This window comes from Gossypium hirsutum, chromosome A13, assembly GCF_007990345.1.
Source record: "Gossypium hirsutum isolate 1008001.06 chromosome A13, Gossypium_hirsutum_v2.1, whole genome shotgun sequence".
Taxonomy (NCBI): Eukaryota; Viridiplantae; Streptophyta; class Magnoliopsida; order Malvales; family Malvaceae; genus Gossypium; species Gossypium hirsutum.
Window position 1 is genome coordinate 59,354,524 of NC_053436.1, and position 26,560 is coordinate 59,381,083.

Below are 26,560 nucleotides of genomic sequence, written 5' to 3' on the forward strand. Positions count from 1 at the left end.
CCCATGCCCTTTATTTTATTAATCCTTACATAATGCACTACCCCAACATGTTTATGACATGTTTTTAGCCATAACATCTTGTCCACCCATGCTCTTTATTTTATTAATCCTTACATAATGCACTACCCCAACATGTTTATGACATGTTTTTAGCCATAACATCTTGTCCACCCATGCTCATGGCCGGCCACTACATATTAGGGGGGGAAAATTGACATGCAAGTCCTCCCTTTTGATTACATGCACTATTAGGTCCTTGTAGATTAGCCTATCACATTTCAAAAATGTCACCCATAAGTCCTTTTGACTAAATTCACATGCAATTTACTAAATCGAAGCCTAAAACTTTCACACCTTCATAATCACATATTTTAGACAATAAATATCACATTCAAATAATTTGGTGACTCGGTTTAGCGGTCCTGAAACTGCTTTCCGACTAGGGTCACTTTAGGGGTGTCACAACTCTTCCCCCCTTTAGGGATTTTCGTCCCCGAAAATTTCTACCGATGCATAGTTTAGGATAACGTCCTCTTATTGAATTATATTCATATAAACATTAGCTCATCGATAGCAATTGTAAGTCATTATTGATTTCTCATCGATCTATAAAATCATTTTCTTATCTTAAAACAAATACATAAACATTTCTACAAGTATGCACATATATCTCATTTTCTTGATTTCATAAGCAATAATCACTTAATTTAATTCACAAATGTATTTCAAACACATATTAAGCACATATTAACATGTATAATTCACATCATCAACCCACATATTTGTAACCCACATTTTCATTCATGTATAAGCTGTAACCTAACCGAAAGTACACATATACTCAAACATCCCAATAAATATCCTTTATAACTTTATCACATCTCAATATTCAACTTAACTCATTTCCAAAAGAAAAGTCAACTTCCACGTACCTGAACATTTAGTTCATTTAGCACATTCAATCATAGTTAACGTTACCCGTATACAGTCGAATAGGCATAAAGCCTAATATAATACACTGGCATGAGATTTATTCTAGCGCATAACTCGTATATCCAAAATTATCAACATTCATCAAAAATTCTTTCAAACTTTCGAATGTCGAAACTTAATCAAAATAATTTCTTGAACAAGATTAACAAAATAGTGTCCATTCAGCAATAGCACATATAACTTCATATACCGAGAATCTCATAGACTAAATCCATAACACATTTTCAACTAAGCACTTAAGTGCACATATAACATAAATCCATTCCTTAACAACATATCCACCAGTTTTTTTTCATGTATCCACTTATAACAAAATTACAGCCGAAACAATAATCAATCGTCAATTTATATCTATTAATCCCCAATTCAAACTCAAATACCGAATATCATTATCTAATTAAAATTCAACATCTAACTTCAATTCTACTTCTTAAGATTTGTCAATTTAAAGAGCATCGTACTTGTCTGAGTATGTCACTTACTTAAAGTCATAGTCCAACCATGGTCTTACATATTATCACATATCGAGTCGATGCCATGTCCTAGACATGGTCTTACACAACATCTCAAATCAATGCCTTCATCCCAGACGAGGTCTTACATGAATCTCATTTCACACACTTAGTGCCCACTGATCGATCTCGCACACATAGTGCTTGGTTGAAGAACTCGCACACACAGTACCTCAATTACCGATTTCGCACACATAGTGCTCGGTTAAAAGAATTTGCACACACAGTGCCTCTAATCATTCGCACACATAATGCCCATATTCATTCGTTATTACACATTGAAATGACTTAACTAAGTCTATAAAACATCATATATGTACACTTTTAAACATATCATCTCATTTAAATTTGAATTCGTATAGTAATGAACACTTAAACTTTCCTCAAATTACCGGCACGAAGCCTACTAGGCACGAAGGCCCGAATACACGTCACCAGCATGATTGCTCTTCGGGACCTAGCCCGGATATAACACTAGCACGAATGCTCTTCGGGGTTTAGCACGGATATATCACTAGCACGAATGCTCCTCGGGACTTAGCCCGGATATATCACTAGCACGAATGCTCCTCGGGACTTAGCCCGGATACATCACTAGCACGAATGCTCCTCGAAACTTAGCCCGGATATATCACTAGCACGAATGCTCCTCGGGACTTAGCCCGGATATATCACTAGCACGAATGCTCTTCGGGACTTAGCCCGGATATATCACTCTCAATTTTCATGTACATATACACATATAGCAATACACATTAGTATATCATTTACATTACTTGAATACAAACACAACATGCTTATCAACCACTCAACTTCTAGTTCCATAGCCATATACAAAAATCACATTTATAGTCATAACACTCTTTCAAAATTGCATCACTTATACCCTTATAATTCAATCCAAATCGAAATTCAAATACGAGTACATGATACGTACCTGATCAACTTAATAATTTAGGCATATCTAAGTGAAGTTATATCGCAAATTCTCATAGTTAGAAGCTTGCTACAGCTCGATCGGGATCAAGATTCATTACAATACAGCAAACACATTTCAATAGCCAAAAATCATCACACTATCATTTTATCACTTTATGGCATGTATAAATAGACTCACGCGTGCTACGTTAGTCCTAGAATCGACTAAACCTGGCTTTGATACCAATAAAATGCAACACCCCAATCCCGTATCCGTCACCGGAATAGATAAAGGGGCATTTCCAGTCTTGAAACTCATATCAGAATAGTGAAATTTTTTTTTTTGAACATTCCTTTAGATAAGTACTAGAGACAGTCAGGAATACAATTTAAACTTCTATAAGTACACATTCAAAAGATGCCATTTTCGCATGGCTTATATACATTAACCAAAATATCCTCTCACTACTAGTCTATTCTATACATGCCATAAGATAATCCAAAACGTAGCAGTACCAAACAATGGATAGTGATAGTGTGACTAGTTGCTGATGATCCCCGAGCCTGTAGCTTCCAAATGAGATCTATAAAACAGAGGAAACAAAGTACACGGAGTAAGCATTACAATGCTTAGTAAGTTTTAAGCAGTGTCAACAGATAACAATCAAATTATAACATAGTTGTTCGTATTTTTATTTCACTCTTCCTTCGGGCATACCATCCCTTTACCGAATATGCACATCTCATCATATATAATAGGCAGATAAATTCTCACTTGATAGTGACCTGTTATGATCATAGGTACATTACATATTTTTTTTCCTGACTTTCCACGTTGACCAAATGCACAATAATCATAGAACAGTCTTATTGCTTTACTCACATGTGCATCACATAACGACCTTGTGATTTAGTCTAAATTAAACTTAAATATAATCTCAAAATACATACCTGACCAACTTAACGCATTGAACGTATTTATTACCAATTGTTACTGTGAAGTTGTATAATCTTACGCTTTACTTGAATCTTCAGCAAAACCTTTAGTTCGAGGCTTACCTGGACAAAATCTCCACACGTAGTCATCGGGTCTTTAGAGCTCGGATATAGTACGAGCACGAAGCTTACGGACATTAATCAGTGATAATATTCTCGCATAAAGCCTGCGGGGTTTTAACCCGGATATAGTACTGACACAAATGCCCTTCGGGACTTATCACATTTATACACTTTCACATCCATCACGTTGGCCACTCGGCCCTGTCACATATATACACTTTCACATTCATCACATCGGCCATTAGGCCTTATCACATATATACACTTTCACATTCATCACATCAGCCATTAGGCCTTATCACATATATACACTTTCACATTCATCACATCGGCCATTAGGCCTTATCACATATATACACTTTCACATTCATCACATCGGCCATTAGGCCTTATCACATATATACACTTTCACATTCATCACATCGACTATTAGGCCTTATCACATATATACACTTTCACATTCATCACATCGGCCATTAGGCCTTATCACATATATATACACTTTCACATTCATCACATTGGCCATTCGGCCTTATCACATATATACACTTTCACATTCATCACATCGGCCATTAGGCCTTATCACACATATATACACTTTCACATTCATCACATCGGCTATTAGGCCTTATCACATTTATACACTTTCACATTCATCACATCGGCCATTAGGCCTTATCACATATATATACACTTTCACATTCATCACATCGGCCATTCGGCCTTATCACATATATACACTTTCACATTCATCACATCGACCATTAGGCCTTATCACATATATATACACTTTCACATTCATCACATCGGCTATTAGGCCTTATCACATATATACACTTTCACATTCATCACATCAGCCATTAGGCCTTATCACATATATATATACTTTCACTTCATCACATTGGCCATTCGGCCTTATCACATATATACACTTTCACATTCATCACATCGGCCATTAGGCCTTATCACATATATATACACTTTCACATTCATCACATCGGCCATTAGGCCTTATCACATATATACACTTTCACATTCATCACATTGGCTATTAGGCCTTATCACATATATACACTTTCACATTCATCACATCGGCCATTAGGCCTTATCACATATACTATCATGTACAGACTTGGTCTTGGCCGAATCTACATCCATCACTTTCCAATGAATAATTCAATTTTACGCCATACTATCATTTCATATTCGAATACTCATGAGCTTACAATATCACGATTTAGAATTCAAGTATGGGTTTAATCAATAGCTTATGAGCAACTAAAACAAGTTTTATCCATGTTTACAACAAAATCACATATTCACTACGAGCTGTTTTCCTGAGCAATGGTCACTAAATTATTTATAACCGGAGCTGAAAAACTCCAAATCACTTACCGTTAATTTTTCCTGAATATAGACTCGTATATCTTCCATCCATAAAATTTCCAGAATTTTAGGTTTGGCCAATCAATACCAAATTTTTCTTAAAGTTTCCCCTGTTTCACTGTTTGACTAATCTGACCACTCTTCACTACAAATCAAATTTCTCATTTTACAGAATTCAAAATGTGTTGTATTTGATTTCATTTGAAACTAGACTCATTAAGGAGTCTAAGCATATAAATTTTATCTTATAACCATTTTTGTACAATTTATAATGATTTTATAAAAACAGAACAGGGGATTTCGGAGTCATTCTGACACCGTCTCACACAACTTTAAATATCTCTTTGTAGGAAATTTCTTTGCTCACAAGGTCTCTTTTATAAGAAACTAGACTAATTAAGCCTTGATTACATATTTTATTCAGCCTATAATTCCACACCAACAATTTATAGTGATTTTCTAAAATCACGTTACTGCTGCTGTCCAAAGCAAATTATTACAATTTACTCTTAAATTTCCAAGTCCAAACACATATGAACTTACCATTTGAGTTTAAGACATATCATGGCCACATCATATCTTATTAAATCAACTCATTATGTCCTATTATGATTGAATTTACTCAACGCTTAATCACTTAAAACTTACCTCGGATGTTGTCCAACGATTTCGGCGGCTATTCGATCACTTTTTTCCTTTCCTTTATCCAACTTTGGTCCTCTAAGCTCTTGAGCTTAATCTAGATACAAGTATGGCCAAACCTCCTCCTAATCCTCTTCCAAACCAAACATGAAGCAAGAACTCCTTCCTTCTTCCTTAGAATTTTCGGCCAAAAGAAATGAAAGAGGATGAACAAATTTTCTTTTTTTTTCTTTTCTTCACTCACGGCAATGGGGGGACAATCACACACATCCTTTCTTTTCTTTTTTTGTTTCTCATCCTACTAACACTAATATTTTATTGCCCATGCCCTTTATTTTATTAATCCTTACATAATGCACTACCCCAACATGTTTATGACATGTTTTTAGCCATAACATCTTGTCCACCCATGCTCTTTATTTTATTAATCCTTACATAATGCACTACCCCAACATGTTTATGACATGTTTTTAGCCATAACATCTTGTCCACCCATGCTCATGGCCGGCCACTACATATTAGGGGGGAAAATTGACATGCAAGTCCTCCCTTTTGATTACATGCACTATTAGGCCCTTGTAGATTAGCCTATCACATTTCAAAAATGTCACCCATAAGTCCTTTTGACTAAATTCACATGCAATTTACTAAATCGAAGCCTAAAACTTTCACACCTTCATAATCACATATTTTAGACAATAAATATCACATTCAAATAATTTGGTGACTCGGTTTAGCGGTCCTGAAACTGCTTTCCGACTAGGGTCACTTTAGGGGTGTCACAACTTTCCATATTTATCAATCCACACAATGCCAATGAGAGGATACCGTTAACTCTTTAATTCAACTATAAATTTCACTATTGCTAGTAAAACTATGTCATACAAAATTCATATACCCAACATACTAGATATTAGCTCGATCATCTTCAAAGTATAAGCCTCCATTTATCTCAAAGCACATGAGCTACATATGCATGGTTAGTGACTAACTCAGGGTTTAGGTAAATCACACCATGAATGTTACAAGTGAATTACTTCACAAGTAGATTCAGAATTAATTCGTCTTGGGTCCAGTCTAATTTATCATTTTCTAAGGAATACATCTATGTTTCTAATCGTAGAGTCAACTGCTCCAGTAGCCAAGACTAGTCATCTCCTCATTTGGAATTGTAGACGACATAATAATCCTTTTCAATATTTGAATCAAATGCTCACTTTGATTCTTTTACGGGATTACAGATTCATTTAGATTATTTACTAAAGTAAGTTGTCTTTCTCACAATGTAAACGTTCTTACAATGCCACTGTTCATTAGCTTGAACATATAAAATCAATGAGCTAATATTTGTTTGTCACAATTTTTCTATGCGTGAAAAATATGAAAGACAGAAATACAAAATACATAAAATGAATTTTGAAAATTTATTTTTTCATCATTCAAATACATAGAAACCAATTACATGTTTAATGCAATATGTAACAGCCTAAATTTTAGTGAAATTGGAACAATGGTTTCGGGGCCACAAATTAGAGCCGAAAATAAAATTTATTTTTATTTTATTATTGGTTCATAATATGATAGAAATGTCATGTGAAATTTTTGATAAGAAAATTTTATCGATTATGTGCTTAATTACGAGAAGGACCAAATCGCATAAAATGAAAAGTTGAATTCTAGTAGCTAGAAGGATTAAATAGCTATGGAATTCAAAACTTGAGGTCCTTATATGGTAATTAGACCATTACTGAAAAGTTAGTAGATATTTTTGGATGATTCATCGATGGAAAATTACAAAAAGGCTAAGGACTAAATAGGAAATCAAAATTATTAAAAGATGATAAATTATTAAATAGAAATAAAAATCATTTTTATCATCTTCTTCACCAAAATAATACATGGAAACTCTAGGAGAGAGAGAAGAAACTTTCATGGCCAAATTGGGTAAGTTTCCTTGGCCCGTTTTTAGTAATTTTGATATTTTTGAAACCGGGATAGCTTAATCTATCTATTTGGGGGATCAATTTGAGAAGTTATCAAAGTATGGAAAATGGGTCATGGATGTATATGCTGAAATCTAGAAATATATGGTAGAAAATAAAAGGTTGTTGATAGATAAACAACTTTTACAAAGTGATTTTTGATGAAAACATGATTTAGGGACTGAAATGTAAAGTTGTGAAATTGAAGAAAAATGCTGAATTTTTATGAATAAATGTGCTGTAAATTCTATAACAGGATTTCGGTTAGGCTTGGAATAGGGAGTAAATTGCATAAATTTTATTTTTCGAGCCGAGGGACGAAATGGGAATTTATGGAAAAGTTAGGGGCAAAATGGTAATTTTTTCTAGGATGTAAATTGAGTCTAAATGAGTATGAAATATGAGAAATTGATGTGAAATTTACTCGTATAGATCCGAATAGACCAAATTCAGAGCTAGAACGAGGAAAGAGGAAAATGTCGAATTAGTAGATTTTACGTACACGAACATTGTCGAGGCAAGTTCGTGTAACTAAATTGTATTTATTTACATGCTTACATTGATTGTGTTTATGTAAATTATATAAATGTCATAAATATGTGAAATGATTACATATCTGTTCAAGCCCGATAAATAAAAATGTTTAAATATGTGAATGTGTTTATTTGAATTATATGAATGTTGTGGATATATGAAATAATCACATGCCCGATAATGCTTAAGAAAAATGTTTAAATCCTAGTTGAATAAAATGGAAAATTGATGGATATGTGATTTTCTGAAATGAAAGACGTCCTGCATTTGTTGCTGGTGGTTTAGCTCGGATGAGTTATCCTATTGACCTGATTACAGAAAAGGATTTAGTCCGGATGGGTAATCCTGATATGAGTCCTCTCAGGCACATGTTATAGATTGGATTTAGCCCGGGGGGTAATCCAGATCAAGCTCCTTGGAGCATATGTCATAAAAAGGATTTAGCCTACACTAGTAATCCTATGGTATACATGTGTGGCTAGAGAGTGTACTTTTTGATATAATACCTTATGGGTACCATTGGACATGATTTGATGGATCCTGAATCGTACACATAGAGTGTATTACCTACTTATCCATTGATATTTTGAATAAATTCAATGGGTGACAATTCCAAACATGAGAATATATGAATGATAAAATGAGTTACTACACGTATCTGTTTGAAATACAAGAAAATGATGATACATGACAAGTGATATATGAAAACATGTGATGATGATATTTGTACATGGATTTTATCTGATGAATATATATTCATTCTTGATTATGGACTTGTACACCTTGAGTGTACTAATCGTGACCTTAATATTTCGAGTAATATGGGTAAAGTTATGATATGAAATGATCTGAACTCGAGATGAACTATTATGAAATTTTACTTGTAATATAAAAAGGTGATTTATACATGTTAAATGAATACATGTTGCGGAAAGCATATGTGCATGCAAACTTGATAATTGTTGAGCCCATATATGTTTGAGATGTTATTATGTAATAAATGACTAACAAGGGCAATGAGGTTGTGTGTAGGGCTTGAGGTCAAATTGATTGCATATGTCTTACATAGTTACCTCAAAATAGAATGAATGGTAAGTTAAGTACCATGTGATACGAACTTACTAAGCATTTTATGCTTACTTAGTTTTATTTCCCTGTTTTATAGTAAATCAGAAGCTCGTTGGATTGGAAGCTTGGCAGAATCACTCACACTATCCATCAGCCCCTGTCGATACAAAATGGTAAATCAATTATGGTTGTAATGGCATGTATAGGATATATTGGCCATATTAGCATGTAATTGTAAATGATGCTTGTAATCTAGCTAATGGAATGATTAGTAATGTTTTGTTCTAATATACTTGTAATGTCAAACTATGGTAGCTACATATATGTTAAGAAGTTGATGAAACTATGTATAACTTGAGGACTTAACTAAGGTAAGATTATAGACATGTATGCATGAAATGATATACCATGTTGAATGACGAAATTTCCTCAAATTGGATGCTTGGAATGGCTGGATTGTACTTGGTATGTTTTAGTGCAGGAAAATGGTAAATTTAGGTGACAAATGAGGTTAGAAAATGACTTTATTTTGTCCACACGGGTAGACAGAAAGGCATGTTTCTAGACCGTGTGAGATACACAACCGGGTACATGGGTGTGTAGTTAGGTCGTGTGTCCCCTGCACCTAAATTTTGAGAAACAAAATGCTCAGAATTGAGCTCACAGGCAGAGACACAGGCATGTGTCTCAGCCGTGTGCACCACACGGGCAGAGACACGGGCGTGTGTCTCAGCCGTGTGTACCACACCGGTAGAGGCACGGGCGTGTGTCTCAGTTGTGTGTACCACACGGGCAGAGACACAGGCGTGTATCTCAACCGTGTATACCACACAGTCTGGAACACAGGCGTGTGTCTTGGTCGTGTGAAACCTGCACCTAATTTCAAATTGAATTATTTAACCACGTGGTCTAGCACACAGGCGTGTGGCATGGCCGTGTGCACAAGTCAACGAGTTACATGAGGTCGAACACGGCCTGCAGCATCGGCGTGGGCGTGTTCCTTGGACCACAAGGGCATGTGAGCCCTGTAACTTGGAAAATTTTTGAAAATTTCACGAAAATTCTTAGGGTTCCCGTTTAAGTCCCGATTTGAATTTAATGTTCATATTGGGCCTCGAGGGTCCATTTAAGGGACGTTATGAATGATTTTAGAAAATGAATAGTAATTGACTTGAAATATCTGCAAATGTTCTAAAAAATTTTGGAAACGCTCTGTAACCTTGTTTCGGCGATAGATATGGGTTAGGGGTGTTACACAATATGAGCACATTTCCCAACAATCTCCCACTTGCCCTAGTGAAGTAAATGTGTCATGCTTCACATTCCCATATCCTCGACGTGTTTGTTAAAACTCCTAGTTACAAGAGTCTTAGTAAACAAATCCACAAGGCTATCTTTAGAAGCTACTTTCACCACATCTATAATTCCATCGACTACTGCCTCTCATATCAAGTGATACTTTCACTCAATGTGTTTCGTCCTCTTGTGACTTCTCATTTCCTTGGTATTAGCTATTGTAACATTATTATCACAATACAATGTTATGGCTTTTCCATACCAGGAATGATTTCAAGATCAGTTAAGAACATTCATTTCCATATTGCTTCTTTCGTTGCCTCATAAGCAGCTACATACTCGGCCTTCATAGTAGAGTCAACAATGCAAGTTTGTTTTACACTTCTCAATATTATGGTTCCATAGCTAAGGATGAATACATTTCTCAATGTTGATTTCCTTGGATCTTTACTGGTTTAGAAGTCTGAGTCTGTGTATCCAATAAGAGTAAGGTTCTCCCTAGAATACACAAGCATATAATCACTGGTTCTTTTACGATACCTTAATATATGCTTTACAGCTTGCTAATGCCTGAGATCAAGATTTATCTGATATCGACTAACCAGTCCAACTGCAAAATAGATATTTGTACGTATGCAAAGCATCACATACATAAGGGCTCCAACTACCAAAGCATATGGAACCTTACTTATATGCTCTATTTTTTTTATGCCGTCTTAGAATAGTCATCTAAAGAAAGATGAAAACTTGATGTAGTCGGCTAAGCGCCCGATTTCGTATCGGTCATTACAAAATGTTCCAATACCTTATCGATGTTTGAAGCTTGTGATAAAGCTATCATTTTATTCTTTTGATCCTTAAGGATTCGAATTCCAAGAATATAACTAGCTTCACCTAAGTCCTACGTGCTAAACTCTTGAGCTAACCACAATTTAACAAATGACAATTCTCCTACATCTTTTCTAATTAGTAGAATATCATCGACATGCAAAACGAGGAAGACCACCTTTTTTCCTTCATACGCTTATAAATACAAGGTTCATCAGTGTTTGTCCCACATAGTATTAGATTTCTTAGAATCCATCTCGGTATCCATGGCCTATCTCTAGAGCTTGGAATCAACGTCATGCATAGCCTCCTCGTAAGTGAGTGGATCATCATCCTCATGATTGGCTTTCATATTATAAATACTACCATCATAGATGAAGAAGTTTGATTTCTTAAAAAATCTCCCACTATGTAACACCTTATACCCAACCTGGTCGCCAAACCCAAATACGGGATGCCACTACCATCTCATCTCATGCACATCAAATAGGAAACTAGATCCAAGCAAACCGATCTTCTTTTCTTAACTAGATCCAAACCCAAATAAGTTGGAAGTCATTAAAATAGGTAATTCACATTGTTACATGCAAATCATTCATTAGTCGGTCTTACATACAGTTAGAATAATACATAAGAACTAATTAGTAAAATTTCATAAAATTGCTCGTAGGTATCGATACTGGCATTTAGGGTATCGATATTTTCTTTGAGTCGTATCGATACCACTTGAAAAACGATACCAAAGTAGCTTACTATTTTTCGAAAAAATCCCAATTATACAAAATTATCGGTACTTGCTGTAAATTATCGGTACTTTAGTCCTGAGTATCGATACTATAACATCTCTAATCTGTATATGTCACCAAAATAGGGTTATAGAGTATTATCGGAGTTTACAATACAAACAAACAGAATTTTGATCATTTCATAACTTATCAATATTCATAATAAAACTAATCAAAATCATACATACTGTCCCTTATACGAGCCCTAGAGGCCCTAAATATACGATAGAAACAAGTCGATATTAAATAAAAAAAATCGTAGAATTTTTCAAAAAACATTGCAAATTTTCAAAGCTATAGGGGTTACACAGGCAAGTGACACGCCCGTGACTTAGGTTCTGTGGGCATTCGAAATAGGGACATATGGCCGTGTCCCAGCCCATGTCCATACCCGTGTAACTCATTGACTTGGGTCACACGGCGAAGCCACATGCCTGTCTACCAGGCTGTGTGCTAGGCCATGTAATAGCCTAACTTGGAACCCTTTGAAACCTGTAGAGGACACATGGTCATGTCACCTGGCCGTGTGCCACACACAGCTGAGACACACGCTTGTGTCTCTACCTGTGTGGATGAAAATAGGCCCTTTTACAAGCCACGTTTCTCACCCAATTTGGCACCAACCTACACCCAAAAATGCACACATACACTAGCTATAATCAAGCATCCAAACCAAGCATGAGCAAGCTTTAGACATGTGATATATTCACATACAACCAATATGCCCTTAGGCACCTCAAATGACAAGTATAATTATGTTCAACCATGTTATCCATGTAACTAAGTAATCAACCAACTTTTATGTATAACTGCATCAATACGCAACATGTAAATTATATACCAAAACTTACCATTTGGTATCAATTGTACCACTTATTCAATGGCATCAAACACACATATATGCTTGCCATAGCATAGCACCAAATCAAACTAAGTATTAAAGCATACCTCATATGCATATTCAACTACTATTTTACCTTTCATCATTAAACCACAAATCAATCCACACATCAACCTTGTAGGGAAAATTATGCACATACCAAAATACCAAAACTCAAGCCAAATAAGTAGCTAATGTCAACGAAACACATATAGGCCAACATTTAGCCAAGATAACCTATACATGCCATTATAACCAAAATGTAACCAACTAAAAGTACGAAAAGAGTTGATGGATAGTGTGATATAGCTCCGACAAGCTTCCAACTCGAACGAGCTTCTTAATCACTATAAAACACGGAAAATAACACAGAGTAAGCATTTAAGCTTAGTAAGTTTGTGTAACATAGAATTTAACTACCATTTAATCACAATTTAGGTAAGTAACATAGCATATCCCAACTCAATTTGCCTAATGCCTAAGCACATATTCACCAACATGTTCATCATGCGAAACACATATAATAGCCAATATACATAGATGAACTCAAAAATTATTCAAGTTGCCTAAACATGTATCATCCATTTCATATATCAATGTATCATGTAACATCATTTCCATGTATTTCATGTAAATACTTGTAGTAGTTCATACCAAACTCCTATATTCTCGTAATAGAATTGTGTCCTTTGAACCATTTAGAATATCATTGTATACTCGGGTAGCATAGATAAGGTGTACTGAATTGTAATCCGTCAATTTCTATACATGTATGCTCATACAAGCTCTGAATTGGTATGCTTTTACTAGCTGTAAGCGGTAAGCTCATACGAGCTGAATACTGGTAAGGTCGCGTGAGCTGAATCTCGGTAAGCTCTCTCAAGCTAAGAATTAGTAAACCTAATGGCATGTCATTGTATACTACAAATTCCTAAGGTTCAAATGGGAAACTGTAATCATCGTACGTCGTCGGATATGCCATCGATATTCATATATGAAAATAATGCAAATCACATACATATAATTCAATTAAAGCATATAATTACACAATTTAATTACATGAACTTACCTCAACGAGCATACATAGATACGGAGGCTATTACTCTGAGATTTTTCCTTTGCCCCGATCTAACTCCGTACGAGGTCTATCTTAATCTATACGGATAAATTTAACTCAATTTAATATTTTTCACATTCAATTAGTCCAACATGCAATTTTGGAAAAATTACCATTTTGCCCTTGTATTCTTAATTCTTTGCAATTTAGTCCCTAGGCTCGAAAAATGAAATTCATGCAAATTTTCTCTTACCCAAGCCTAGCCGATTTCTATACATACTAATAGCAGCCCATATTTTTCAAAACTTCACAAATTTACCACATAATATTTTATAGTTTTCAAATTAGTCCCTATTTGACAATTTTACTAAAAATTCCTTTACAAAAGTTGTTTATCTAAGAACAACCATGCATTTTCTATCATAAAACTTCAAAACTTAAGCATGTACATCAATGGAAAACCCAAATAGTTTAACAATTTTACAAATTAGTCCCCGCGCTAGCTAGATTAAGCTACAACGATCTCGGAATCATAGAAATCATTAAAAACGAGACAAAAATCACTCACGAATTAAGCTTCAGAGTAGTCAAAACCTAGATGAGCAAAAATGGCTTCTTTCCCTTCTATATTCAGTTGAACATTGATGAAGAAAGATGATAGAAAATTTGATTTTATTTTAACTTATCATTTATTATTTAATTACTTAATCAACCTTTAAAATTAATCCAAATTACAAAATTGCGAAGTCATTATCACCCACTAACATACTAATGGTCTAATTACGATATAAGGACCTCCACTTTACAGTTTCATAGCTATTTAATACCTTTAGCTATTAGAACTCAACTTTTACACTTTACGCGATTTAGTTCTTTTTATCAAATTGAGCAAGCAAACGGTAAAATTTCTTAACGAATTTTTTATACGGTAACACTATCATGCTGTAGACCATAAAATAATAAAAAAATAAATTTTTTGACCTTGGATTTGTGGTCTCAAAACTACTTTTCCTGTAACACCCTTAACCCGTATCTGTCGTAGGAATAGGGTTTCGAAGCATTACCGGTGTAACACCCTTTACCCGTATTTGACGCCGGAACAGGGTACGAGGCATTACCAGACTTAAACACAAGCAAACATGGATTTTCGAGTTATAAATTTTTCCCAAATTAAATTTTGTCACATACATTCATATCGTCCCTAACACAAGCCTACGAGGCCCATAACATGCTTTGGAAGCGATTCGGGACTAAACCGAGAACTTTATAAAATTTTACGACACGTAGAGAATTTTTGCTAAAACAGGGATCACACGCCGGTGTGGCTTGGGACACGCCCGTGTGGGCAAGCCGTGTGGTCACACATGTCCGTGTCCCTAACCCGTGTAACTCTCTGTTTGTCACTAAAGAACAAATTGAAGTCACATGGCCAAGACACACGCCCATGTCTCATACCCGTGTGCTCGATACTGAGCATTCTGTTTTGCAACAATTTAGGTGCAGGGGACACATGGCCGAATCACACGCCCATAGGGCTAACCGTGCGTCACATGCGGCTTAGACACACGTCTGTGTGTCTACCCGTGTGGACAATAATAAGGCTATTTACCAAGCCATTTGTCACCTTTATTCACACATAGACTTACACCAATTCAAAGGCACAAAACAATACATAGGCAACCAAAACATCCACATTCATGGTTAAAACATATCAAATTTATATCTTTATCTAACATATTCACTACATTTATTAAGCCCTATATCAACCATACAAACCTCACATTCATTAGGCTTCATTCAATTACTATCTAGTTACCAAATTATACTCAAAGTTCTCATCTCATCAATAGGTCACAATTCCAAACATTACACAATCATGCCACAAATTACATTTCCAAATATTTCACATTCACCAAGCATACCATGATCATATCACGATAGACATTGACACATATATGAATATACTTAGGCTTACAACCATTTTAGCCAATATAAGCCAACTTACATGGCCAAATAGCAAAACAAGCCTTTGACGATTACAAACCATTACATTGACTAAAATCATATGATGCATATAACAAAATGACCAAGTCCCTATACATGCCATAAACTCAATATACTTCAATTCGTCAATACCCAAAATGATAGCTTGATAATGTGATAGGATCTCCGGAGATCTCTAACCCGAGCTAGCTTGACAACATTATAAAACATGGGAATGGAAGGGGGTAAGCTATATAGCTTAGTAAGTCCGTATGAACATAATAAGCAACTCTTACCAATCATTTACTAGGTTACAATATAAACACAAAAAAGAGTATAAATTGCTATAAACCTCATAGTTATAAATTATTCATTCACATTGTTTTTTATATCAAATTGCAAGCATATATTGTAATAGTTCGATTTTGACCCTAGTCGAAATAGCAGTTTCGGGACCACAAATCCAAGTCTAAAAAATATTTTAATATTATTTTCTGTGTCTATGATATGAGAATTTGCATTTGTGAAATTTCTATGATTTAATTTGTCTGTTTCTGTGCTTAATTATGAAAAAGGATTAAATCGTGTAAAGTGCAAAAGTTGAGTGCTAAATGTTAAAGCACCTACTTGGCTTGGCTTTTAAAATATGGGTCCTTGCATGTCAAATTTACTATTTATGTTAGTGATGGACAATTATGGACATGTTAGGTAAGTTTTAATGATTTATTAATAAAGGGAAAAAATGGTGTATTAAATGAATTAAAGTAAATTAAATGCATGAAATAAGCCATTTCTTCATGCATTCTTGTCGAAAATCAAAAGAAAATAGGAAGGAATAGAGCTTTAGGGTTTCAACACTTGCAAGCATCAATTAGGTATGTGTTTTTGCTCGATTTTTGATAATTTTTACGTTTCTGTAATCGTTGCTTTGTGTTCTTCAAAACCCATGTCTAAATTTCTGTTTTTGTTGAAGATTATAAAATGTGCCATTGATGATTATATGAGCTTTGTAGTACTCTTATATGGATTATGAAATATATATGTTAGATTATCATGTTTTGTTCTTGAATTTTTGATGAAATGAGCTATTTGGGCTAATTTGTGAAAATGAGGTTTTGAAGGACTAATTTGTGAATTTAACATGTTGTATGAGATTATATAGAAGCCATGAAAATTCAGCTAGCCCTTGTTGCAAAGAAATTTTACATATTGGTGATTTTGTGAAAAATGAACTAAATTGTCAAAGTGTGAAAATGTAAGGGCTAAAATGTAAAGTGCCCTAAATATGTGTATATGGATTAAATTGAATGAAATGAATGATTAAATGGTTGAATTGTATTGTATTAGATCAAGAACAAATAAAATCAGACTTAGATCGAGGGAAGTCCAAGGTAGTTGAATAGTTGACTCATTTTCGTCCGAAACCCGTACGATGTAAGTCAAACTACACTTATGTGTTAAGTTGATTAAATTCTGTGTTTATAAACTGTTATCTGTATTGGATGGCGTTGAGAGCTTGATAAAAGAACGTTGGTATTGATCTGAATTATCGTGTAAGACCTTGTCTGGGACACAGGCATCAATTTGAAATTTACGTGTAAGACCATTCTGGGACATTGGCATCGTATCTGTTTTCGTATAAGACCCTGTCTGGGACAGAGGCATCGATACTGAATTACATGTAAGACCACGTCTGGGATGTTGGCATTGTACTTGTCTGTGAATATTTATTCTGTTTCTAGATTGTTCGATGATAAAGTATGAGATATGAAATGTATAATTCCTACAGGTACGTTCGTATCGTACTTAATTTTTGAATATGAAAGACTCTGTTTCTACGAAGTAGGTTAGGAAATCATGGAAATGAATATGATATGCTTACAAGCAAATGAGCATGGTTAAGTTTAAGAACAACTCTGAGAAATGGCTACGAATTCTTATTGTTGTTTTGTAATGCCCCGTACCCGAGACCGTTACCGGAGTCGAACACGGGGTGTTAACGGACTTAATTCATTTGCTTACACAGTTCATTTTAAAATTTCCAGACAAGCTGCTAACTGCATCACAGTCACTTTAAAAATCATATCTTGAGTTAAAAAACTCAAAAACTGATTCCGTAAATTTTTCCTGAAACTAGACTCATATATCCATCTACAAATTTTTTTCTAGAATTTTTGGTCGGGCCAATTAGTACAGTTTATTAATTAAAGTCTCCCCTATTTCAGGGTTTGACTACTCTGACCTTCATGCATTACGACTTAGATATCTCCCTGTACAGGGCATCAATACTTATGCCATTTGTTTCTAATGAAACTAGACTCAAAAATGAATCTGTACATATACAGCATGACTTCTAATTATCTCTGGTTAATTTATAAAGTCAAAACAGGGGATCCAGAAATCGCTCTGGCCCTGTTTCACGAAAACTTAAACATCTCATAAAATACGCCTCATATGGTCGTTCCGTTTCTTTCATATCAAAATAGACTCATCAAGATTAGATTACATAATTTATTCATTATTTAATTACATTTCTACTATTTTTGGTGATTTTTCAAACTCACATCACTGCTGCTGTCAGCATCTAGTTTAAGGTAATTTTCACCTATTTCATAGTTTTCCATGAATCAACTAGCCATTTGTCATACATAGCACCAAAATGATCGTGATTAACCATTCCAATGGCTAATCATTACCAAGCATTTCGATACCACTCAATGAACAATATACAAAATGATTATAATGCCATGCTCAAAATATATATAAGCCATTTTCGCATGGCTATCCGAATATATACATTACCGAAAGGTACTTGATTAACAACAAAGGTCAGTCCTATACATGCCATTATCAAAGTTCAACTAAAAGAGTACCAAAAGGGCTTTGATAGTGTGGACGACTTCGACTTTGACACTCCCGAGTCCGATAGCTGACAAAAAAAATCTATAAAACAGAGAATCAAAGCAACAGAATAAGCATTTTAATGCTTAGTAAGTTTAAGTAATGAAATTATTTACGACTAAAGTATAGCGTTCATATGACTAAATGAATAATTGCATATACGCATATTCCCAAAATCATACTTACTTCACGCTTCAACCAGTATATTCATACACAGGGGATCAAACCTAACTAAGGCCGGAATTTTGTTAATCAATTGAGCGAATACTATTTAAAAGGAATCAACTTTCCGATGCATATACGAAACATACCTTATCGTTTGGATTTTATGAGCGTATTAATTGAAATTATTACAGCAAGATCGCTCGTTTCCAAACCCAAGTACCTTCGGGATTTAGCTGGATATAACAACTCGCACAAATGCCTTCGGGACTTAACCCGGATATAGTAACTCGCACAAATGCCTTCGGGACTTAGCCCGGATATAGTAACTCGCACAAATGCCTTCGGGACTTAACCCGGATATAGTCACTAGCACAAATGCCTTCGGATCTTAGTCCGGTTATCATCCGAATAATCATGCACATATATCAATAAATCATAACACATCTATATTTCATTTTCATTACTAGAATTCAAACACAAGACACTTATCAACCATTACCATTTTCGGCTCAATAGCCACATACAAAGGGCATGATTTTGATTCGCTTTATAACATGGTCTCTATACGCATTCGGCTGCCCGTCATAAGTATAAGCCAATTACCTCAATATATAATTCAAGTAGAATCATTATATCACCGTTTATTTGTTATGCTTATATGTCATGACTTAATCAAATCATGAACTAAGTTCCATTCCTCGAAGACTTACCTCGGATGTTGTCGAACGACTTCAACGGCTATTCAATTACTTTTTCCTTTCCTTTATCAGATTTAGTTCCCCTTTACTCTTGAGTTTAATTTAACAAATAAATTGATTTAATTATTTTGAACATCAAAGAGAAACTCAAGGTACTTAGCCCATATATACATTAGATATTAGAGTCATATATATATGAAATCATGAATCAAATTCAACATATTAGCCAATATTCTCCTTTAGCCGATTATCTAAGTCAAGATAAAATCATCAATATGCTTACCTATAGCCGAATGTGCAACATCAATCTATCACTATCACCTACATCCTTAATTAAAGGCCGAATATATGCAACATCAATCTATGTATTCATTCATGTGGTCGAATATACATATTCCAATATGATATCATTTCCATTTCATTTAACACTTAACATTTACCACATATCAATTAACCAATTTTGTTTATAATTACAAAACTCTTCATCTATTCATGCTCTCATATTCGGTCATCCATACCTATACTAACCATATAGCTAAATAATTTTAAGTTTAAACATAAATACAACATTTTAGCACCATGGCCGAACACCTCATGAAGTTGCTAAGACCCATCCTTTTCAAATTCTCACACACACTCACATCCAATCCTTTTATTTAAGCACTCAAACTCAATCATCTTTATGCCTCATCACCAAAACATCAAACACCAACCAAGAAAGACAACATCCATGGCCGAGTATCATCTCCATCTAATAGCAAAAATTTAAACCATGGGCTAGGTAGAATTCAAACTAACAACTAAAAATATGCATGAATTTCATGGAATAACATCAAACATACCTCAACCTAGTTACAAGCATGGCCGAACTTCTTCAAACCTTTCTTTCTTTCTTTTACTTGGTTTTTCGGCCAAGATGAACCAAACTCTCACTTTGTTTTCATCACCCCCCAATTTCCATTACTTTATTAATAACCTTTTATTTTATTATTTCTAACACAAAATATTAACACAAAATGTTTATAATATGTTTTAACCCATAGCATGGCCGGCCACTACCTAAAATTTTTGGTAATTTGACATGCAAGTACAAGCATTTTCTAACATGCATTAATAGATCCTTATAGATTAACCTATCACATTTCAAAAGTGTCACACATAAGTCCTATTAACTAAATTCACATGCAATCGACTAAATCGAAGCTTAAAACTTTCACACATTCATATTCACATATTTTAGACAATAAATATTATATTCAAATACTTCGGTGACTCGGTTTAACGGTCCCGAAACGACTTTCCGACTAGGGTCAATTTAGGGCTGTCCCCCACTGAAGAAATTTTCGTCCCCGAAAATCTTACCGGTAAATAGGTTTGGGTATCGTTCTTTCATAGAGTTCTCGGTTTCCCAAGTAGCTTCTTCGATCCCGTGTTTGAGCCATAACATCTTTACCAACGGAACCCTTTTGTTTCGCAACTCTTTCACTTCACGAGCTAGGATACGAATCGGTTCTTCTTTATAACTTATATCGGCTTGAATTTCAACCTCGGAGGGATTTATTATGTGGGAAGGATCAGATCTGTAATGTCGAAGCATCGAAACATGAAAAACATTGTGAATCTTCTCGAGATCAGGGGGTAAAATCAATCTATATGCCACTGGACCAACTCGTTCAGATATTTCGTACGGCCCTATGAACCTCGGACTCAGTTTGCCCTTACGGCCAAATCTGAGTATCTTTTTCCAAGGTGAAACTTTAAGAAACACTTTGTCTCCCACCTGATACTCAATATCTCTTCGTTTTAAATCCGCGTATGACTTCTGACGATCTGATGCTGCTTTCAGACTTTCACGAATTATTTTTACTTTCTGCTCAGCATCTTTAATCAAATCAACTCCGAAAATTCTACTTTCACCGAGCTCGGTCCAAAACAATGGTGTACGGCATTTACGACCGTACAAAGCCTCGTAAGGTGCCATCTTAATGCTTGACTGAAAACTATTGTTGTAAGCGAATTCAATCAAAGGTAAATACCGTTCCCACGAACCACTAAACTCAAGAATGCAACATCTCAACATATCCTCGAGTATCTGAATTATCCGCTCAGATTGACCATCGGTCTGGGGATGAAAAGCGGTGCTGAAATGCAATTTGGTACCCAAAGCTTCTTGAAATTTCTTCTAAAATCACGATGTGAATCTCGGATCTCTATCTGACACAATAGAAACGGGTACCCCGTGTAATCTTACAATCTGAGAAACATACAATTCAACTAGTTTATCCAATGAATAATCCGTACGTACAGGAATAAAATGAGCCGACTTAGTCAGTCTATCAACAACAACCCAAATCGCATCTTTCTTACTTGCCGACAATGGCAACCCAGATACAAAATCCATCGTGACTCGATCCCATTTCCATTCAGGTATCATGATCGGCTGAAGTAAACCTGTAGGCACTTGATGTTCCGCTTTCACTTGTTGACATATTAAACACTTCGAAACAAAATCGGAAATGTCTCGTTTCATACCATGCCACCAAAACTGACATCTCAGATCGTTGTACATTTTTGTACTCCCTGGGTGAATTGACATTCGGCTACAATGAGCTTCGTTCAGAATCATCAAAATAAGTTCTAAATTTCTTGGAACACACAAACGACTTCTAAACCTCAAACAATCGTCATCGTCAATTTGAAACTCTGATTCCATATTCAAAACACATTCAGCCCATTTTGCAACCAATTCATCATCAACATTCTGAGCTTCACGAATTTAATGAATCAACAAGGGTTTTGGCCTTTAATTCTGCTACTAACACATTGTCGGATAGAACAGACACGTGTACATTCATTGCTCATAAAGCAAACAGTGATTTATGACTTAAAGCATCCGCAACCACATTAGCCTTTCCCGGGTGATAGTCAATGACAAGCTCATAGTCTTTCAACAACTCGAGCCAACGTCTTTGTCGCAAATTCAAATCTCTTTGAGTCATCAAATATTTGAGACTTTTGTGATCCGAAAATACATGGCACTTCTCACCAAATAAGTAATGTCTCCATATTTTCAAAGCGAATACGATGGCAGCTAATTCGAGATCATGGGTTGGATAATTTTTCTCATGTGGCTTCAATTGCCTCGACGCATAAGCTACAACTCGACCTTCTTGCATCAATACACAACCCAACCCAAGTAAGGATGCATCACTGTAAATGACAAACTCTTTGCCGGATTCGGGCTGCACTAGTACTGGAGCTTCAGTCAAATAAGTCTTTAGTTGATCGAAACTTTTCTGACATTTTTCTGTCCATTCAAACTTAACATCTTTCTGAAGCAGTTTCGTCATTGGTGTGGCTATCATCGAAAAACCCTTTACAAACCGTCTGTAGTAACCGGCAAGTCCCAAAAAGCTCCGAACCTCAGTAATATTTCTCGGAGGCTTCCAGTTAAGTATGGCTGAAATTTTGCTCGGATCAACTCGAATACCCGATGCAGATACCACATGACACAAGAAGCTAACCTCTCTTAACCAGAACTCACACTTACTGAACTTAGCATATAACTGCTTATCCCATAAAATTTGTAACACTAATCCCAGGTGTTCAACATGATCGGTTTCATTTCTCGAATAGACCAAAATATCATCGATAAACACAACTACAAACCGATCCAAAAACGGTCTGAAGATCCGATTCATCAAATCCATAAATACCACAAGGGCATTAGTGAGCCCAAACGGCATCACTAAGAACTCGTAGTGACCGTATCTCGTTCTGAAAGCAGTTTTGGGTATATCCGAATCTCGAATTCGCAACTGATAATAGCCCGATCTTAAATCTATCTTTGAGAACACTGAGACTCCCTTTATTTGATCAAACAAATCATCAATACGCGGTAACGGATATTTATTCTTTATTGTCACTTTATTCAGCTGACGATAGTCGATGCACAACCTCATGGTTCCGTCCTTCTTTTTCACAAACAATACTGGTGCACCTCAAGGTGAGAAACTTGGTCGAGCGAAACCTCTATCCATCAACTCTTGCAACTGAGCTTTCAATTCCTTTAATTTCGTTGGCGCCATACGATACGGAGCAATCGAAATCGGTGTAGTCCCAGGTACAAGTTCGATGCCAAACTCTACCTCCCGAATAGGTGGTAACCCCGGTAATTCTTCGGGAAAAACATCCGGATATTCACAAACCACTGGTACCGATTCAGGTTTCTTTTCTGGTTCTTTATTATCAAATACGTACGCAAGATACGCTTCACACCCTTTCTCACATATTTTTGAGCTAACATCGAGGATATTATTGTTGGCAATCCATTCAAAACAGTAGACTCGACTCGGATTATCTCATTATTTGCACACCTTAAATCAATAGTCTTACTTTTGCAATTCACAACTGTATCATGTACGGTCAACCAATCCAAACCGAGAATAACATCAAATTCATCAAATGGTAAAAGCATCATGTCAGCCGGAAAATAGGAGCCTCGGATTATTAAGGGGCATTTCTTACACACCTTGTCGACTAGCACATAACGACCCAAGGGATTCGACACTCGAATTACGAACTCAGTAGACTCAACAGGTAAAGTCTTACTGGATGCTAAGGTCTCACATACATATGAATGAGTAGAACCAGGGTCAATCAATGCAATCACATTAGTATCAAAGAGAGTGAATGTACCGGTAATAACATCTGGCGAGGAAGATCCTCACGTGCGCGTATAGCATAAGCTCTAGTAGGAGCACGAGCCTCAGATCTTGTTGTAGCATCTCTAGATCCTCTCTGGCCGCCACTAGCATTCCCCGTATTTCTAGATGGTCTGCCCCGTGCAGTAGTAGCACCTGGTTTCCCATTCTGATTTACATTTTGTTTAGATAGTCTCGGGCAATCCTTGATAAAGTGGTCAGTTGATCCGCACTTATAACAGGAGTGGTCATGGAATCTACAACTCCCCGAATGCCATTTACCACAATACTGGCACTCTGTTCTGTCTCGATGATCATTTCCAACACTGGCAACCAAAGTGACTCGTGTACTCACAAGGGGTCGATCACGATCTCATCTAGAAAAGCCCGAAGTGTCTTTAGACCGGCCTAAATCATCTCTAAATTTCTTCAATGACTGTTGAAAGGGCTTTCCCGAAGATCTCTTACGAAACTCCTTTGCTCCCATATCAGCTTTTCTTTTCTCCTTACTGAGCTCTTCGGCTTTGCAAGCTCGCTCGACAAGTACCACAAATTCTCTGATTTCTAAAATGCCAACATACAGTTTTATATCATCGTTTAGTCCATCTTCGAAACGTTTACACGTTACAGCTTCTGAAGAGATGCATTCTCAAGCGTACCGGCTAAGCCTTACAAACTTTCGTTCATAGTCAGTAACCGACATGGAACCTTGTTTAAGTTCAAGAAATTCTTTCTGTTTTTGATCAATAAATCTCTGGCTGATATACTTTTTTTCGAAACTCGGTTTGGAAAAACTCCCAAGTTACTTGCTCTTTGGGCACAACAGAAATCAACGTATTCCACCAATAGTAGGCAGAATCACGTAGCAAGGAGATAGTACACTTTAGGCATTCATCGGGTGTGCAAGATAGTTCATCAAGTACCCAAATAGTGTTGTCCAACCAAAATTCAGCTTGCTCGGCATCGTCGCTGTCTGTAGCTTTAAATTCAGTAGCCTCGTGTTTTCTGATTCTGTCAACTGGGGGCTTATTTAACCTTATTTGGTCAGTTACCGGAGGTATCGCAGGTGTAGGGGTTATATTAGTCGGGAATGGGGGTTGTGGAACAGCCGTATTAGTTCGAATATACTGATTGAACCAATCATTCATCACGCTATAAAAAGCCTATCTAGCTTCATCATTCTGATTACTAGCAATAGGTTGAGAGTCCACCGGCACTGTCCCTTGCGCGAGAGCAGACGCTACACTTTCAACATCATCAGCTACTGCTCGGTTGGGATCGGGATCAATTACTATAAGTAAACACATTTTTAACTGTCAGAAATCACCACACTATCAAATAAACACATAATGGCATGTATAGCTAAACCCGAACGTATTACGGTAGTCCTAGAATCGACTAAACTGTAGCTCTGATACCAATAAAATTGTAACGCCCCGTACCCGAGACCGTTACCGGAGTCGAACACGGGGTGTTAACGGACTTAATTCATTTGCTTACACAGTTCATTTTAAAATTTCCAGACAAGCTGGCTAAATGCATCACAGTCACTTTAAAAATCATATCTCGAGTTCCAAAACTCGAAAACTGATTCCGTAAATTTTTCCTAAAATTAGACTCATGTATCCATCTACAAATTTTTTTCTAGAATTTTTGGTAGGGACAATTAGTACAGTTTATTAATTAAAGTCTTCCCTATTTCAGGGTTCGACTACTCTGACCTTCATGCATTACGACTTAGATATCTCCCTGTACAGGGCATCAATACTTATGCCATTTGTTTCTAATGAAACTAGACTCAAAAATGAATCTGTACATATACAGCATGACTTCTAATTATCTCTGGTTAATTTATAGTCAATTTATAAAGTCAGAACAGGGGATCCAGAAATCACTCTGGCCCTATTTCACGAAACCTGAAACATCTCATAAAATACGGCTCATATGGTCGTTCCATTTCTTTCACATGAAAATAGACTCATCAAGATTCGATTACATAATTTATTCATTATTTAATTCCATTTCTACTATTTTTGGTTATTTTTCAAACTCACATCACTAATGCTGTCAGCATCTAGTTTAAGGTAATTTTCACCTATTTCATAGTTTTCCATGAATCAACTAGCCATTTGTCATACATAGCACCAAAATGATCGTGATTAACCATTCC